Below are 10,750 nucleotides of genomic sequence, written 5' to 3'. Positions count from 1 at the left end.
GATCAGGCAGGGAACGTAATGACGTCATTTTTCGCGCTAAAAAACACACACACACATCTAGCGGTAGCCGTACTAAAAAAAGTAATACCGTTAACTGACAGGCCGTATTCCGAGGTAGATCGAGCCTCCTGGGCTATTGTCTCCCGTCGAAACTTATTTTTTTATTTTATTTTTTTTTTTATTTGCAACAATACAAGAGAATACAATGCTTACGAACAGTACACTGACTACTTACAGCACTAGCTCTATTTACATGATATTACTCTAATTTTAACAGTGTTTGAATTACGACGACTAACAAATCTACACGACTAACAAATACAGTGAAGACAGTACTACTAACACATGCAGTGACGACAAAGGGCAAAGAAAAAAAAAGAAGAAAAATAGATAATTATCATTACAGCTTGAAGTTGCACTATGGAGGCATCAAAAACAGGGTAAAGGCATGTGGTTCACTACAGGTAATGTAAGATATGCACCTGACAGGAGATTTGAAAGAAACTAATGGGTAGGAGATAAATACAGATAGGTGAAGAAATATACTAATATTAATTAGATCCTCATATATCCTGCAAGAGGTTTCCATTTCTTTGTGTCTCCACTTTTTATTTCTATTTCATATCGTGATTTTAAAGTGCGTATGAAATGTGTAAGGTTTGGATGGCCTTCTTTTGTCTTAGCGAGCCATATGTGATATCGTGCTAAGAGAAAGCAATAATTTATAAGAAGTGCGAATTGAGAGATATCTGGCCTCAGACCCAAAGCAGTAGTATTTGTCAAAGCATAATCCCTAGGAAGTACATTTAGGTTTATCAGCCATTCAGTAAGTTTATTCCAAAAGTGAGATGTGTGGCTGCACGTCCAAAAAAGATGAATAAGTGACTCAGAGGAGGTGTGACAAAAGCTGCAGTTTTCATCGCCCTTTAGACCTATTCTAAATAAGAAGTTATTGGTTGATACGCGTCTATGTAAGAATTTAAACTGGAACTCTATTAGCTTAGTGCTCTTTGTGCATTGTTTAGCTAAAATATAAGCAGCAGTCCAATTTATGTTGTCATTTGTTGGTAGGTCACAATCCTGTAGCCATTTTTTTTGACTTGACTCGGGGGTTAAGCTCTTGATACTGATCAATTTTTTATATATTAAGGTAGTTGCTTTTTTGACTTGTAAAATTCTTGTTGTAAGTGGCTCCTTTTCGTGGTCGGTGTTCTGTAGATCTTGAAAATTTGAATCGATCCGAATAGACTTAACAGCGGATATTAATCCGTAGAAGCTGAGAGGGCGAGGGTCAATTTCATACTTACAGCGAAAATCACTTAGCGAGAGAAAGTTGTTGTCCGATCCTAAAAGATGCTTCACCCGAGTTATTCCCTTATTGAACCAATTTTGAAAAAAAATTGTCTTGTTGGCTATCTTTATTAAGGAGTTATGCCAAAGTTGTTGGTCCAGAAAGTGATTTTTCGATGCTATTTCTGGTTCAAAGTTAACTTCTGCCCAAATTTCTAATACTTCTTTTAAAAAGCCATCCGAAGTTGTTATTTTCGATAAGATGTCCTTAACATTAAGGTTGTAGGAAAAAAAGTTCTGACAACCATATTTTTGGAGGGTTATATCGAAAAAAATTTTCCATTTTCCCTTGTTATTGTTATCCAAGTATTTTTTAATCCATGTCGTTTTGAGGGATTTATTGAAGGAACTTATATCAATCATTTTTAAGCCACCATCACCGAAATCGTTGATCATTACCTTCCGTTTTATCTTGTCTCCTTTGCCATTCCATAGAAAAGTGTAGAGTAAGTCATTTATTTCGTTTAAAACTCTGTAGTTTAAGCGAAGAGGTGAGAGCAGGTAGACTAATTGGGAGACCACTAGTGATTTGATAACAGTGATTTTCCCTAGCAATGTGAGTCGGCGGTATTTCCAGCATCTCAGGATTTCTTTAACTTTTTCGAGTTTCTCATTGTAGTTTAAGGAGGCAGATAGTTCGGGATCTGTTGAAATCCATAGACCTAGGGATTTAACCTTGTCTTTTGGCCATTTGAGTTCTTTTCCTGATAACAAAATTTTATCATTTCCAACACTTGCGCCGATCCATAGAGCTTCAGTTTTCTTATCATTGAGTCTGAGGCCAGAGACTTTGCTGAAATCGTCAAGCATTGCGAGGGATGAAAAAAGAGATTCGCGTGACCCGTCTAATATCAGTGTTGTGTCATCGGCATACTGACTTAACTTAATTTCCACATTATTTACAGAGATTCCCTTTATATTAGTATTTTTTCTAATTGCCATGGCAAGCACCTCTGCTGATAGGATAAATAAATAAGGTGAGAGCGGGCAGCCTTGCCTAACACCTCGTTGAATCTCAAAAAAATTACTTGCCCATCCATTATTCAGAATACAGCTTTCAGTATTACTATACAGGGTTTTCACCCAGTTAATCAATGAAGCACCAAATCCGTAGAAACTTAGTGTGTCATGTATGAAGGACCATTCGAGAGAATCAAATGCCTTTTCAAAGTCAATAAAAAGTAATAGGCCCGGGATATTCTTTTCTGTGGCGTATTGGATAATAGAGTCGATAAGTCTGATATTTTCGCCTATGAATCTGTCTTTCAAGAATCCTGTTTGATCATGATTGATAAGGTTTGGAAGTACTAGTTTAATTCGGTTTGCAATAGATTTTGCTGCGATTTTGTAGTCAGTATTCAAAAGGGTAATAGGTCTCCAATTTTTGATGAAGTACAGTTCCGCATCTTTTTTTGGAATTAGTTTAATCACCCCTCGTCTTTGCGTCACTGAAAGGCAGCCGGAGTCTAAAGCATAGTTGAGTGCCGAAATTAAAAAAGGAGAAATGTCTTTCCAAAAAACTTTATAAAATTCGGCAGGAAGTCCATCTGTTCCTGGCGTTTTGTCGGACTCCATCTTCTTCAGGGCTTCGAGACATTCCGTTTGAGTTAAGGGGCCTTCACATAAAATTTGTTCTTCATTCGACAAAGAAGTGGAGTTCACTTCAGAGAAGAATGTAGACTGGAAGCTGTCGGGTTTTTTGACGTATAAAGGTTTTTGTAGAAAGCGGTACATTCAGATAAGATATCTCTATCTGTGGTGACGAAATCAGTGTCATTAATTTTTAATTGACTAATTGTTCCTTGTTTACAGTGCCTTTTTTCAAGATTTAGAAAGTATGCAGAGTTCCTTTCGCCCTCGTTGTACCATTGCGACTTTGACCTAATAATTGCACCTTTGGTCCGATACTCAAAGATGTTTTCCAATTCTTTCTTTAAGGTAAAAATTCTTTCTGCAACAATATGGTATGAGGGGTTACCATTGCTTGAATTGTCTATATGTTTCTCTAAAAAAGCGATTTCGCGTTCCAACATTTCTTCGCGTTTTCTTGTTGTCACGTTTTTGTATGCAGCATAGGATATTGATTTCTCTCGCACCTTTAATTTGATCATCTCCCAGAGTAGGGCTGGGTTCACCGAGATGTCTTCTTTGTATTGGTTCACGGTGTTTTCAATTACTGTTTTAATTTCTTGGACATATCTCATTTCGCTTAGAAGAGACGTGTTCAATTTCCAAAAACCTTTGCCTCTAGGGTTCGAGTGTAAAGCTACATTAAGAGTAATCATCGAATGATCCGTTTTGAAGCCAGGAAGAATATCTGCATGGGTCACATCACATAAGGATGATTCACTGACTAGAAAAAAATCAAGTCGACAGTGTATGACTGGTTGGTTTTGTCGCCAAGTATATCTCTTGGTCTCCGGGTTGAAAAGTCTCCAAATATCAATCAAACCAAGATTTTCAGAGAAGTCTTGAATCACTTTTAAGGCATTCTTGTGTGTTCTGGCAAGGCCACCCCTCTTATCCTTTTCAACTTCAAGAACTAAGTTAAAGTCCCCACCAATTATAATTTCCTCACATTTAAAATTTGATAAATGATCGAAGAAAACCTGAAAGAAGTTTGGATCGTCTTCATTCGGAGCGTAGATGTTAGCCACAGTCAGACGCTTGTTATCAGCAACGATATCACATATTAAAAAGCGACCATTCGGATCCGAGAAAACCTTGTGGATCTGACAATTGAAGTTATTGTTGAAAAGAATACCAACCCCTGCTTTGTTGCTGCTGCAGCAGCTGAAGAGCGCTTTATATCCCCACTCACAAGTCCATTTATCAGTAGTATCTTGAGAACAATGGACCTCTTGCAGCATATAAATAGATTTCTTTTTTACTCTCAGCCAGTTAAACACCTCTTTTCTTTTGGCATTGTTTCCCAATCCCCTGACATTAAGGGAAACTATTTTCAAATCTGTTGTATTGTGAGTGATGAAAGAAACGGAGTTGACGGTTTTGCATTTTCACAATAAAAGATATCTAAATGACCACATGCCTTCAAGCTATTGTTGATGAGATAGATTGCTATGCCCTGGAGACAGTACAACGAAAACACACACAAATTGAATAAAATTACTAAAAGACTTTTGGTTGAGAAATTAGGCATCTTGCTACAGTAAACAAGAGAAAAAGCCTGTAGCTCTGTTAGACTATTTAAGCTGTCGACCGCCTCTAATTAGTTAAACGCATATTGGCAATAAAAAAAAAAGAAACTGCGAAACCTTTGAAGAAATTTGCAGGTCAATCTGAACAAAGTTATTTTATGTGGGTTAGACAGTAAATTTTTGCCCGACGGGCCACAATTTACCTTTAATATACAGTTTGTCTGGTTGCGACTGGCTGAAGGAGGCAGCAACTCCATTTCGTCTGGCATCTTTAAAAGCATCCATCTGTACTTTTCTTCGGGTAATGATATCCCTGGGAAGGTCTCGGAACATTTGGAAGTTGGTGCCTTTAAGTCGGTGACCAAGTTTAAAGATCTGCTCACAGTCTTTGTACCTGAGGAAACGGGCTAGAATAGGACGCGGATTTCCATCTTTGCTTTTACCGATCCGATGTACTCGCTGGATTTCTACGCTCCTTGCATCCCTGTAACCGAGATCCCGTTCCAAAAAATTTCGAAGAACTTCTTCGGTGTTTTCACCAGAGCGGCCGCCTATTTCTGTCGATTCTACTATGTTGGTGAATTTAATATTCTCCCGGCGAGAGTAGGCTTCTAAGTAAAGATTTTTAGTGTGGACCTCCTCTAGCAGAACCTCAGTTTTCTGGCATTTTGTCGTCAGCTCTGCTAATTGAGTTTCGTAGAGTCGATGCGCTTTCTCCGCAGCTTCTGTCTTTTCCTTCAGTTGTTGTCCGGTAAAGTTGATTCCTTCTTTTAGGTCGTCAATATCTTTATTCGTTGTTGTTTGGGGATCTTCTAGCCTTTGGGTTCGTTTCTCTAAGTTCTCGAGATTGGCTTCAATCTTCTTCACGGCTGATTCTATTGAATCAAGCTTTTCCAGTTTTGCTAGGATTGCTTGCAGAGTTGCACCAACATCTTGTGTCATACTGAGAGCTGTCATTATTTCGTCTTCGTGGTGCGTTGGCGAGGAGTACTGCTTGGTTTTTTTTATTTCCGGCGAAAGACTTGACTCGTCGGAGGAAGCTGAAGATCTGGTTTTTCTTTTGCTGAGAAATTGACCAAAATAAACGGCCATTTGCCAAAATAGGGCAGAAAAATGGGCGGGCGACAGCAACGTACGTCTTTATGCCGCCATTACTCGTCCCAGTCTCCTCCCGTCGAAACTTAATGTTTCCTTGCATTCTCTTGTTGTAATTAAGTGAAGCACGATTCCCCGGGCGAGTATCGTCTTGGCTGACGTTTCAACGAGCTGAACGGAAGTCAACTTCAGAATCAAGTATCATCCAAAACGGTGGAACCTGAGCGGAGGTCATCTTCTGAGTCCCTTGGCTCACGTTGTCGAAATGTCAGTCAATGTCATCCTAAACAGGCCTTGTACACTCACCCGGATGATTGAACTTCACTTAATAGGCTATTTCTGAGTTCATGTCTGCCCCCTCTTCAAAGCGCGTCTAAGTGCGAAGTTTTCGTGATGGTAATTAGTTATTTTTTACATATGAAAGAAAACTAATTTTCACAAGAAAAACTTCGCACTTAGACTCGCTTTGAAGAGGAGGCAGACATGAACCCGGAAATGGTCTATTCAATGATATGTCTCACGATTCTCCTGTTGATTGCAAACATTTTCCCTACCTTTTTCACTTAGAAAGTAATCTCCTTTTCACCTGACATTGATCCTGTCGGCCTTACCATACCCGAGTTCTCTTCTAGTTTTAGTCTTTTGCCCAAAGATACCCTAATAATAGGAAAACACATTGCGTGGATGTTCAATTTGTGGTACGACGCAAAGCTTCAAAGCCTCCCTCCCCTCCCTGATTATTTGAAAAACCACTATTAGTTAAATCTCGTTTTTGCATAGAACAGAAATTCCGACAACAGAATGGTAATCGCGTTCAATCCGATTTTCCAGCCAATAGTGCTTGCGCCAAAATTATCGAGAGTGCACTCGACTTTCGTGCGCGAGGCCTCGGGTTCGAACCCCGGCCGGACAACACGAACAAGGCTAGGTCTTTAAATAACTAGCCTAGGAGCAGTCCCTCTTTCGTCTCTTAGTTAGTCGACCGCTGACGGTCGCGCGATATCTGGATTCGAATTTCTTGCTTGTCCTCTCCTCGCGTGCGACTAAATAAGCGGCGAAAGAGGGACTTCTCGTAGCCTATTAAATGTTCCATCAAGACTTTAAGTCTTCTCGGTAGGCCCCTTCTCACAATATTTAGTCGTAAATAGTTCTTTGGTAGGTAAAAAAAGCACTCATTGCTCGAAAAGAGTAGGGGACGTAGTTTCCTTTGTTGTGGGCTGGCCTTTGAGTGTAAGTGCAAAAATTACACAGGCCCACATCAGCTCTGTAGCTGCTAATATAATTATACTAACCTGCCTCAGCAAATACACAAAAACAAAACAATAAACAACGGATTACTTACACTAATACATTAACCACAGAAATGAGGTGCTTGTGACGTTGGAATCAACTGATTATCATGATCGCGGTCGCAGAAGCAAATGAAGCAGTTGCTAAACTGTTAACTCGTTATGCATATTCTTTTTCTACGAGTCCGTCAATTCTGATAAATATTCTGAGATAGATGAAGCAATAAGCGGCTTACCTCAATTTCATCGAATTGTTCAAGTAACCCCTCTTTTTCTTTTTGTGTCGTTTTTGTCTCTCTTTGTCTTGTTTGGACACAACTGGACGAATCAGCTTGATACACATCATTTTTGCTACTTTTACATCTGGAGAATGGCCTTAAAAGAAGAAGCGAACTGTGCACCATTCGGTTTGTTGTATTCGTTGAAAACTGTCTTGTGTTCTCCGCGGAACTCGAGACAGCATGAAGACGCGCGCAGTAAAATAGAAAAGTAGGAAAGCTGATGACCGCAAAACCGGCCAAGGTTCTGCTATGACGAAAGGTTTCTCCAGTTGTAAATGTCAGTGTTTTAATAAATCATCTTCACGACGGCAAGGTGAAAGTAGCTCAACAGCTCTTATCAGTGAGTGCGACGGAGGGTTCATGTAGTAACTCTCGTGAGGTACAATGAAAATCATGGCTTGCTACTAAAACCATTCCAAAGATTAAACAAAAGAAATAAAAATGCTAATGAAACACTGAAAGACTTGGAAAACGCGGGGAAATAACCAAATTAGGATGCTGCACTTGCATTCGCCCGGGTTCTAACCTCGTTCCGTTTCCGATCACTGCAACAATTCGTCGCTGGTGATTTTCAACTAGTCTTCCCCTGCTTTTTGGGGTTTTCAACCATGCAGTGTTGGGAAAGTTAAGATTATGACTTCCTTATATAAATTGTCTTCCTCCTTTTCTCTCACACCGTAACCCTGCACTCGCTTCAAGTTGTTACCTTGAATTTACAAATTCACCATTTCGCAAAATACTGTAGCTTCTCTGGCCACCGTTTTTTAAAATGACGGTCCCAACGAGCACTGCATGACAGTCAAACTTTCTGGTTTGTATTACTTGAACCGGTACTATTCTGAATTTCAGCGAAAAAACGGCCAAAGCTAAACTGCATGTAGCTCATGACGGGGGATAGCTGCCAACTTTCTCGCTTCGTTACGCTGTTTTTAGTTTTGGTTTTTTTGCCTCTCAGGTTGGCACGCTCTTCGTCCGGCAACGTAGGCGATCTCACATTTGCGGTAAGATCGCTGAGAAAGGTCCTGAGAAATGGAAAATTTGCCAAATCGCCGTGGCAAAACCTCCGCCATTGTCAACTACTACAAACAGAGAAAACAACGCCGATGTATGCTTTGTGCTGATTTGGCTAGTTTCTATTACCTATTGTATTTTCTGGGATTTGATTGGCTTAAGACAAAATGTCCTATATTTTCTAAATACAGTTTGCCTGTTTTGTTTTAAAGGAAAACCCTATCTGAAACTATCCAAATTAATCCTTAATTGGACATTTTAAAGAATTAAAGAATAATAGCTATGCTGACAATTGCAGATTAACTACCAGCTATATAATTAGACCCACAACTCACCTCGCTTGCTTCATCCACCTGAAAAGTCTGGATTAGTAAACATGGCGGAGAACCTGTCATCTCCCAACGGATTACTGACGTCAGTGGTCTGAAAAAAAGACGTCCACTTTTGAAGAGGAAATAACTATTGCCAGGGTTGATAATGATTGCCTTGATGTTCTAATTCAAGAAATATAAACAAAATTAAAGAATTCCGGAATGATCTTTCCGACTTATCCAGGAGTGATAAGAGCCTCTTGTCGCAGGGTACATTACAAGTGCAATACCAAAAAAATTACACTCCAAGTTGCGGAAGGGCATTGCACTCTGCTAGTGAAATCTGCAAAGGACCTACTCGCCAAAGCAACAATTAACGACAATCGCCGATTCACACTAGCAGCTTGAATCGAATAACAAATTAACGGAAGATTTGCTCGTCTAATGTAAATTCTAGACGGACAATTTACCTGATGCTTGTCGTACGGTTGTAAATTCATATCAAAACGGACAAAATGAAAGTTCTTATAACAGCAAAACTAATTTCCTCAGCTATTGAGATGTTCCATCATGAACCACAACTCTCTCTAAGCTAGTTCAATTCTCTTTAAAATGCAACCGGCACTTTTTCTTGTGGTGTAACGGTTAGCGCTAACCGCGTTCAATGCCATGGAAACCTATAGGTTTTTAATACCCCTTAACTAATGGTTAGCGCTAACTAGGCTTCGAGCAACCGGTCCCAAAAAAACAAATCGACCTTGAAAAAATAATCTTGATAGACGACCAAACTCGCGGTCAAAATAAGAGTTTGGCCGTGGCCCCCGCATGATTTTGTCCGCTGAGACGACTACGCCGTTCAGATGATTTGTTCCTCTCTAGTGAAACAATTACGAATATTTTAGTCTTACGAGTCCCTTTCGGAAAAAATAGGGCTCATTGAGCTGAGTAGTTGACGAAACCCGCACACACACAAAATAACATTAAAAGACAATGAATGATATTTCAACATCACTGTTTTCACGAGAAAAATGTTACTTACATTTACTGTCTTCTTCTTGGTATCCTTTTTCGCTACCATCAGCTTCTCGGCTAAGCTACGGTTACTTTCGGGAGTTTCTAGTTAAGAAAGGCGCAGTACAATTACAAGGGAACGAAAGGTTTACCATGTACAATTCTACATTATCCTCCACAAAAATCTAAGTAATTAAAATAGAGATTGAATAGTTTGTATGAACCCGCCTTGTGTTGATCAGTGCAGGTACTGATAAACCAGAATGTGTTCGTCACCTGACGATTGATGATCCAACGAGATATTATTATTTCAACATTTATGGTTCAAATGTTTACAAGTGTGACCATCGCCTGACAAGGGGCTGGTACAAGTTCTTAATTGGTACAGTAATGGCCACAACTTACCGATCTGGAAGTTCGCGCCACTGTGACACCAATTATCGAGGGTGGTTAACCGAAAGTCATCCATCCATCCGTTTCAGATGGGATTGTCAATCGCAAAGTTTGTTTTACTCACTCATCAAGTTCAAGGTGTCTTACTCGACGTACATCAAGGTCCGAAACTGTGGGGAATTTTACGTCTAAAAACTGAAACTCACACTAAATTGTTACCTTAATTATTGCACCGATCGGTGATGGTATTGACTCTGTCAGGGACACAACCTGCACTTTTTAGGCATTGTATATGTCATCACATACGCGAAGAAATTACTGAATGCTGATTGGCTGACGCCGAGAGTTCTCCTATGCCAGCCTCCGAACACTGAGCAGCAGCCCAAAGGGACTCCGGGAAGAGGGTAGGCGCCGATGGGGAAATAGGGGAATCTTTGCCTCATTAAGCACTATCGTTTTTATAATCAGTCAGCCGACAATGAGGGACTTAATGTTGAAAGTGCACTGTATAATGAACTATCTCTGAAAATTTGAATGCGCTCTGAGCATTGATGCTTCAAAATTTGAAGGTTTACAAAAAATGTCCGCTATTATTAGCGAGTTTGCCACCAAAGAATTTATCAGTTTTTGATGGCTAATAATTGGCTCGTTATCAGAGCTTTTTATGAAAGGCCTCAAATTGGAGATTGATTTCAAATTGGGGGTTAAGAGTGGGATAGGGATTCTCCACTTTCTGGGGTGTTCTGCATTCGCAAAATGCCCTCTTTCTTTAGTGAGTTATCCTACAAAGAAATTTATAAGATAGAGCGCTTTTCAGTAATTTTAGAATAAGGACGAATCAAAAGAAGAAA

This window comes from Montipora foliosa, chromosome 11 (genome assembly GCF_036669935.1).
Source record: "Montipora foliosa isolate CH-2021 chromosome 11, ASM3666993v2, whole genome shotgun sequence".
NCBI classification, from domain to species: Eukaryota; Metazoa; Cnidaria; class Anthozoa; order Scleractinia; family Acroporidae; genus Montipora; species Montipora foliosa.
This window is presented reverse-complemented; position numbering follows the sequence as displayed.